The following is an 8,618-nucleotide window of genomic DNA, read 5'->3' as shown; positions in this document are numbered from 1 at the left end:
TATAGTATTTACAAAAGATAGTGACAGTGGAAATATACTTAGATCTAAAGTGGAGAGGATGTGAAATTTGAACACGACGTAGGTTATTTCAACACAATGTATTCCATAAAGTTACGCAATCTTCACTTTGAGGAAAAAAGTGAAGAAACAAATAAGCAATAACCATGCTATGAATGTATATATAATATATGAAGTACAATGGACTTGACCTCTCTAAACTTTAGTTCAACACCTGATCTATTGTCACCTAGGGGAAGCACTAGCACAAATGACATGTTAAGTAGTTTCCAGAAGCTGAAATTAGGTCATATTGCAATCCAGCTGGTCTGTCTCCTTCAGATGTCAACTATCCAACGAAATGTTGCCTAGCTTCAGTGATCTGGCTAGAAACAGCATACACTGCGCATTACGTCCAGGAAGACCCAATATCATTTTACTTACCTTGTCAACACTGATCTAGATTTGCAGATGGAATAATATAAAAGCCTCCTGCAACACTATTACAGAATTTTTCCTTGCATGGATGTTTGGCACGCACAAGAATTTAGATACACAAAACACCCTTCCATTATAGCATTAATTATAAAGGAATTGAGTGTCTCCCTGTTATCTGCTACATAGAGAAATCAATGAGGATGTTCGTATTCCTCGCAATATTGAAAAAAGGTTGGCTTTACCGATAGCACCAATCCCTATGGCCCATTTCTTACAACCCACCATAGCAACACTGAAATATTGGCAAAGCCACAAAAGTGATGAACACGTGTCAAAGCCACGTATGCTTAACATAAAGCATGACTGTTCACACAAATGAGGCGCTAAAGTGGTCAAAGGTTTCAAAGAATTTTTAATAAATCAATAACACGCCACTACATAAGCAAAATGTTTCTAATGCACCTCCTAGAGTTTTGCATTGTGGCTGGCTGTTATAACAAATTGGACACTTCACGATTCAGGGAACTAGCTTAGACATTTCCACAGGCTGATGCACCCGCAGAAAATTCAGCGTGTTCCAATGATGCTTGACCTCAGATTTCGCACCTGCAATTAGAAGGTAAGACAAAAGATGTTAGATATGTTACAGTGAAACTTCGTTATAACGAAACGGGGTATAACAAATTATTGTATACAACAAAATGACATTCCCGCTGAAATCTCCGAAGATATCCATGTTTTTATAACCTCGTTTCAACGAAGTAAACTTATCCTGCCAATAGATACACCAAACTTCAGTTTTTTCCGAAAAAAGAAATGCCCGACCCTTGCAGGCTCGCTTCTGCTCTCCGCAGGGTAGAACACACATTCGTTGCCGATGTTTAAAACGTTTACGTATTTGCGTTGAATCCACCGTCGAACACTGGTACTTTTCACCACTACGCGTAGTTGCGCGTAAGCAGACTCTAGATCGCCATCGCAATTCCTCTTACTGCGGCACCACGCAGGCTATATAGTTAGTGCAGCTATAGGCGTGGCCTCGGAGATTGCGCCGGTGCAATTTCAGAGGCCACGCCTCCCTGTGTCTACCACGTGCTGCTCGCACACGACGAACATAGTTGGTGTCGCAGCGTGCAACCTATTCAACCGCGTCGCCGTTTCGCCGGTTTCGCGATGCTAGAGACGACCTAACTAAAAGCGGTAACGAAAGATCATGACATTGAAACAGAAAGCAGCTATCGTAAAGGCAATCGTGTCAGATGCTAAGAAGTGGTGTGTTAAGGACGCCAAAGTTTCTTTTGCTGTTTTATTAGAAGTTCAGCGAGCACGTGGCCATGTAGTGGTTCTGCTGCTCGAAAAACCGTCTGCTTCTATACAAGTTGAAATTTGTGCGCGACATTGCGCATATATTGCAGTGAACGGCAGTAATGAACATAATGACGTAATTTTGGCTCCCCCTTCAACTTCGCTATAAAAAGATTTTATTGCATATGACTGAAGAGTTCCCACTCATTTATACCGCAGCCTTGTTTGCAAACAGTAACTGTTAGAAATCCGACCTAGGTATCTTCCGTATGCAGATGCAATAATGCCATCATTGCGATTCGGCCTTATCTGTAGCCTTGGTAGCAAGGCTACAGATAAGGATTACCGTGAAATCCGAATTCTTGGCAATAACGACAGCCTTGTCCAAGAAGGCCAGTGCCATTGTTGGAGGCTGCCATGTCCTCCGCAACTACGTCGCAAGCGACATTTTTCGTTTTCAAATCATACACATGCTGCAAGCCCTTTTTCGAAATTGCATCTTTTGTTGATTTAAACGTAGTAGCAGTTTGCGCCGAAAAATAATTCTACACCATGTCCGCACCAGTTCATGATGCAACGTGCAGGCAGGAACATATATGCGGCGCGCGTCATAGGTTTTCAGAACACGTGACAAGGCCTCCTTTTGGGGACATATTGAATGGCAGCGTCGACTCCAGGACGCGCGGCCAAGCGAGGTCACTGGTCAACTTGAACGATGTTCTACGCAACGAATGAAACACTTCCGGGGTAACCGCACTCAGAATGTTCGCGACGTAATTTGAGCCAGGCGCGTAGCCAGGATATTTCTTTCGGGGGTGGGGGTGGGGGAGCTAAAGCACCGCGATCGTCCTGACTGCGGTGCTTCGTTCTTTTAAGTTCCCAGGCGTCGGAGATGCGTTGAGACGCGAATGCCCATAACAGCCGCACGTTCGAAGGATACGCGCCTTTGTTAATAGGCGACGTGCCAGGCACAAAACGGAGCAGGGCGCAGGCCGTAAAAAAAAAAAAAAAAAAGAAATAAAGAAAAGGGAAAAAAAGAGACGAGATTTGGAGAGAGAGAGGGGGGGGGGCGGAAGCCCGGTCACCCACCCCCACCTGATACGCCACTGCCATGAGCGTCCTGATTTAGAGCAAATTTGCCGGGATCGCTGTAAAATTTTTGCTTTAATCCTGGCGACCAGATTTCTGACAATGACTTGCACAGATTACGTCCGAGTGAGCATAACCGGAAATGTTCATTCGTTCGACGAAAAATCGTTGAGGCCTGCCACATTGCCGGTCACACGCGCCCTCGAGCTCGCACGACCCTCGCCTATGTCCCTTGAGTGAGCAAGGCCATCGCAATTGTTCTGAAACCCTATGAAGTCAATGTCCCACGTTTAGGCCCACTAGTTGCAGCATGAACAGGGAGATGTGAAGATGCAGAAGGTATGTTCCAAGCATTGTATACAGAACAGCCGGCGCGAATCGCGACTATCTTTACATCAGCGAAAGCAGTCATTCTGAAAGCGCTTGAAGCATGAAACCTATGTCAAAGATATCAATTAGAAATGAATCAGAAGTGAAGAAACAATGTTGCTTTCCATTGCACTTGCGGAGCACGTGGCAGGCTGAATATGCCACCGACGAGACAAGGCTTCTATCATTGCTAAGGAAACTGGATTTGAAGGGAGTTTCTGGAATCCCTTGCTATCCAGACTACAAAAAACTACAGAAAAAACGCTGTATCGCAACGATGGCAATATCCCGCCTGCATGCGCAGAATGCCGTCGTTTCGAGCAGTTCGTGTTGTGAACAAGGCTTGCGTGCGTCCAATTCTTATTACCACTTTTTGATCGGCGTCCTGTTTTTTTTTTTCTTCTTGTAACATGAACCAAGAGAAAGCATAAGCCAGATGCAGCACTGAATTTGAATTTATTATTCTAGCTGTTGCAAAGTATGGAAGTCAATGTGAGCAGAAACACTGAAGACGGCAAAATTCTACGTATTAATCATTCTTGTGGTTTAAATTAGGACAGATAGATTTGTCAGTGAAGCAGCATAAAAAAATTAGGTCCAAACTATCAGTTAATGAGGACACAAAAATACATATGCCGCACATACAGGTCACACAATTTATTTATTTAAAGGCGCAAACGATAGGACATTACATCCGTGTGTTATTCTGAAGGCCAACATCTTGTTCTATCATTACTGAGGCCGCAATGACGTATTCACCTTCTTCTGTCATCCTCGCCTCAGTGGTAAGCTCAACCTACTCAGCGGTTGGTTCAGCTTACCGGTAACATCATACTCAATTAAAATGACAATTACATGACAAGCGCCATGGGCTAGTCATATCACTACTTCAAACCATTACGTTATTAAGCACCTGGAATAGCATGTCAGGCGAATAGCCAGGCTAAGATCTCCAGCATCTCATTAAAGAATGCTACTTTCTCTCTATGTAACACAGAAAGCAGCTTAATAACGTAATGGTTTGAAGCATGTGATATGACTGGACCATTGCGCTTGCCCAAGTGCTATCTGCCACATGCAATGTTTTTTTTTTTTTAATTTGGTTCAGTCAAAAAAAAAAAACCTTGTAGAATGAGAACATACGGTATGTTCTCATTCTACATGGTCCTTTTTATTTTAGCTGAACTAAATTGTAAGAACATGTGGCAGACAGCACAATTGTGCTGTCCAAATTGTTCTAAATTACTCGATGAGGTGGCCTATTACTTCTACGAAAAATCTAAACGTTTAATTGAACAATTGACACTTACACTAATTAACTTTTTATTAATTACCTCACTGCACATATTTTAATTGTAGCTAGTGATTATGCCAGGCATATCGACTTGGAACAAATTCTGAGGATGGCAGCGGTTTCGAGATATGCGGTATCAAACTTGCAGTAAAAATGCACAGTTTTCTAACTTAATTTTTAAGAAAACACTGTTTCATACATTGAAGCACACACTAACTGGAACGCCAATGCATTTCGGTGGACACATTCAAAATTATTATATCGAAACTAGCGTAGTCCTCAAATCTCGGTCCAAGTCGATATGCATTGCATACCCACTAGCTACAATTCGTAGATTAAAAATATGTGCTGCAAAGTAGTTCGTTTATTAGCGCAATTAAGTAAATTATTCGGAAAGCATATTGGTTTCTCGTAACGTAATGGCCGCCTTATCGAGTAATTTTGATCAAGGTTTGTAATTGTGCTATCTGCCACAGGCAATTTTTAAAAAATTGGTGCAGCTAAAAAAAGACACCACGTATATGGTCACATAATCCGCTCTGGAACAACAATGCGGCCTGACTTGTAGACTATATTTTCGCATGTCTATGGCACAAGAGGAATAAGAAATGACCTTTTCAGCGTTTCAAATAATTAGTCTTGCGATAACAAAGGCCTATCGTTAAGTGGATCACAGGAAACCACTCTCTCATGCATCGTCCTGTTTACCAGCGCTTCAGCTTGCTGATAGAACGCTGCAAGTGTCTGATTTTGCTCAACGCTTGACGCTACGCGCGAGTAGGTACACATACCTCAATTTATTTAATTATTCAGGTACCTCACGGGTTCCCACTGGAACATTAAATGAACAAGCATTTACCATATGCCGCTCTACTATTGCCGCTACCGTATCCAGCAGCTACCGGTTGGTTTGCTTGCATTGCCTAAAAAGCACGCCACGCGTACAACTGGCGCAGCTTAGCGAGCACGCGCCAACCAGACTTGTGCCTGAGAACGTCGCGGCAACGGTATAAAGCGATGTATAGCTGCTTTGCTAAACGTTCGTAACAACACTAAAATTTCAATTTCCCTTCCCTTTCAGAGAAGTGCGTTGGAGGACATCGCTACCAGCGATCCCATGAAGCTCTGATAAAATAACGGTTAAACAAGAAACAAAGCAACAATTCACAACAGCGTGACCCGCCGCGGTGGCTTAGTCGGCTAAGCCGTTTTGCGCTGCCGAGCGAGCACGAGATCATTTTGATGGAGGCGAAATGCAAAAACGCCCGTGTGCTTGCGTTGTATTGCACGTTAAAGAACCTGAGGTGGTCAAAATTAATCCGGAGCCCTCCACTACAGCGTGCCTGATAATCAGAAGTGGTTTTGGCTCGTAAAACCCCCGAAAGAACACAACAGCGTGGAAACGCGTAGATGGCCTGGCGATATTTCTTTAACCAGAGAAACAAACAAGGAAACAAAATATGGGGCGTGCTGAAGGTGCGCAAATCCCGCCTGCGGCGGCCGCATTAGAATGGGGGCGAAATGCAAAAATGTCCGTGTGCTGTGCATTGGCTGCACGCTAGAGAGCCACAGGTGGTAAAAACTCATCTGAAGTCCCCTACTAAGGCGTGCTTCATGATCATATCACGCTTCCGGCATGTAAAGCCCCAGATTTTCATGAATTTTAGTTACGAGTTCACCTAACGTTTCGTTTTCAGCCTGCGAGATTTAGCATATTCAGATTATGACTTGCGGTAGGAACGCCGATGCGACTTAATTTAAGCCATGCACAATTTATGGGTTAAATTGATAGCGCGAAAAAAATTATGCGCAAAGCGGCGTGTTCCCGAGTCTGCATCCATGAGCAAGCACCCACAAAGATCGCAATATTTTAGAAATGCCTACCAGCAATCAATAGATTCGAAGCGTGGGTGAGAGTAGCTCGACCAAATGCGCAGTACACAGTTACATCACCGTCACTAAACGCAAATGAAAAGACTAAAACAAGTGAGTCACACGCAACCAGTACAATACGAGTTAAAACATAACACGTTGCAAGCAAGCGCAGTAACACGCAACAGCAAGCGCGTGATTTTACGCGAGAACAGTGGGGATCAAGATTCGAGGCAAGGAATATTTTTTAATGGCGCTACCGCGCCAGCCAGGAATTGAATAACAATAAACATGCCAAACAAATTATGTCGGCTACGCAAGTTTGCCTCATCGCGTTCGTGATCGCCAACAATATTAATGCAGGAATGGTGGTCCACTGGAAGAGCAAGCAGCGTAGTTCTGTATCGCCAAACGAGCGACACTAGTTGAAGCCCTAAAGTTTCGGCATGCGTACAGCAGCAGCTGTGATAAGCCTGCCATGAGTAATTGACTCTCCTTAACGTTAAAAAATTATGAGGTTTATACGCGCCAGAACCACGATCTACATTATGAGGCACGCCAAAGTGAGGGATTCCGGAATAATTTGGACCACCTGGGATTCCTTAGCGTGTACCTAAATCTAAGTACACGGGTGTTTTAGCACTTCACCCCCACAGGGACACTAACTGTCCCGAACGCATTCCACGGACCATGGATGACTGCAATATAATTAGGAATTAAATTTGTCAGTGCAGCGCTATATCTCGCACGTTGTCAGGATCATCGAGAAAAAACACGAAAACGCGTCATGAAATAGTTATTCACAATGTGGAAAAAGCAAGCATTATTTGATCTGTGACAAACATGTATCAACGTTTAAGACGGCGGCAAGCTCACAGTATACTTTTCGAGCGCGTGGCGCGAACGTGACATGCCCATACAAAGGGCATTTGGGGGTAACAATTCTCAGAAATAAGGCACTTTCGTGCGGTACTCACTTTTTTTTTTTTTTTTTTGTCCGTATCGACGAGGCAGAATCCGCTTTCCGAGTCAAAGAAGCGACGCCGCGTACTCCGAGGGTCAGCAAGGGTCCTTGGTTAACGCATCGAAGACACAAAATGGAGAGCACGCTCGGCCAGTTTTCGAAGTCGGAAACAAACGCGCGAACCGACTTGCCCGAACAACCGGCGCCGCTTCCCGCCGTGAAAGATGTGAAACGGAAAAGATTGAAAGGGCACGTCGCGAGAGAGAACGGCAAAGGGAGGTTGAGCTCCCGTGACCAAACCAACGCCCTCGCTCATGGCTTTTGTCACGTGATAGTTGGAGGCGTCTAGAGAGAGTGGTTGTGAAGAGGAAGAGGCGCTATGCAGCCAGGGCCGCCGAGCATGGGGGGAGGCAGAAAATTCCAATCTCATCCTCCTTCCATGTCTGCCAGTAGCGGCGCCGTTGGCCTTTCGTTTGCACGGAGAAAGGAAACTCCGGACGCGCCCGCACTGAAATGCGCAATGCTTGCAGCGTTAGCTCCGGATACTTAGGAATGGTGAAATCGACATTCTCGGCAATCGCTACACCGATTTCGATGACGTTTCTTGCATTTAAAATACAATGTAAAATCAAGTATGGGCTGGAAGCAGATGTTGATTTAATGTCGGCGCTGTCTTTCGAAAGAGTCTCGAAAATTGGAAATTATCATGTTTACAACTCTGCGACATAGCAATACTAAACGATATCGCAATTTTGTAATGTGCACCTAATAACACGTCCAAAGCAGACAAAATAGATGCAGTATACGCGGCTCTGAAAGATACCGCCAATTATCGAATGTGCTTTTTTTTTTTTTTTTGCAACGCCCTTGTAAACGTTGTGATATAAGCACACGTGGACTGCAAACTTATTTCTAAAGCAAATTTGCCCGCTTTACGCGCTCCGATCTTGGTAGACGCTTGCATAATACCCCCGATATGCATCGGCTGTATATGGCTGCACTGATCATGAGCTGCGGACCAACCGTGCTCGGTCCTGGTAACTGCAATATCGGTCTTGGTGTAGTTACCAATTGGTTAACTTAGCGCTTCTATGTATGTGACAAATATTCCAAGTAAATATACAAAGTAGGGTCATTCAAAACATTTCAAAGAGGTCGCAAATAAACTTTGCAGTATTAAAATTTCTGGAACGCTTACTATAATATGTGGTGCACTGCTAAAATCGTCGTGCTGTGGTTGCAAATAATTGGGCAAAACGAACACGTCTAGATGAAATGCCATATATGCTG

The 8,618-nt window shown here is 44.1% G+C and overlaps 1 long non-coding RNA gene across 1 annotated transcript; it reads right to left on the bottom strand.

Moving 5' to 3' along the window:
- Window positions 1-827: 827 nt before the first annotated feature.
- Window positions 828-7,612, bottom strand: LOC125946209 (uncharacterized). The gene is made up of 2 exons (XR_007467460.1): window positions 7,342-7,612; window positions 828-1,041 (listed from the first exon to the last, which is right to left on the bottom strand). It is a non-coding gene; the product is annotated as an uncharacterized LOC125946209 (long non-coding RNA).
- Window positions 7,613-8,618: the final 1,006 nt, after the last annotated feature.

This window comes from Dermacentor silvarum, chromosome 6, assembly GCF_013339745.2.
Source record: "Dermacentor silvarum isolate Dsil-2018 chromosome 6, BIME_Dsil_1.4, whole genome shotgun sequence".
Lineage (NCBI taxonomy): Eukaryota > Metazoa > Arthropoda > Arachnida > Ixodida > Ixodidae > Dermacentor > Dermacentor silvarum.
Note: the sequence above shows the minus strand (reverse complement) of the source record. Positions and strands in the feature narration are given on the sequence as shown.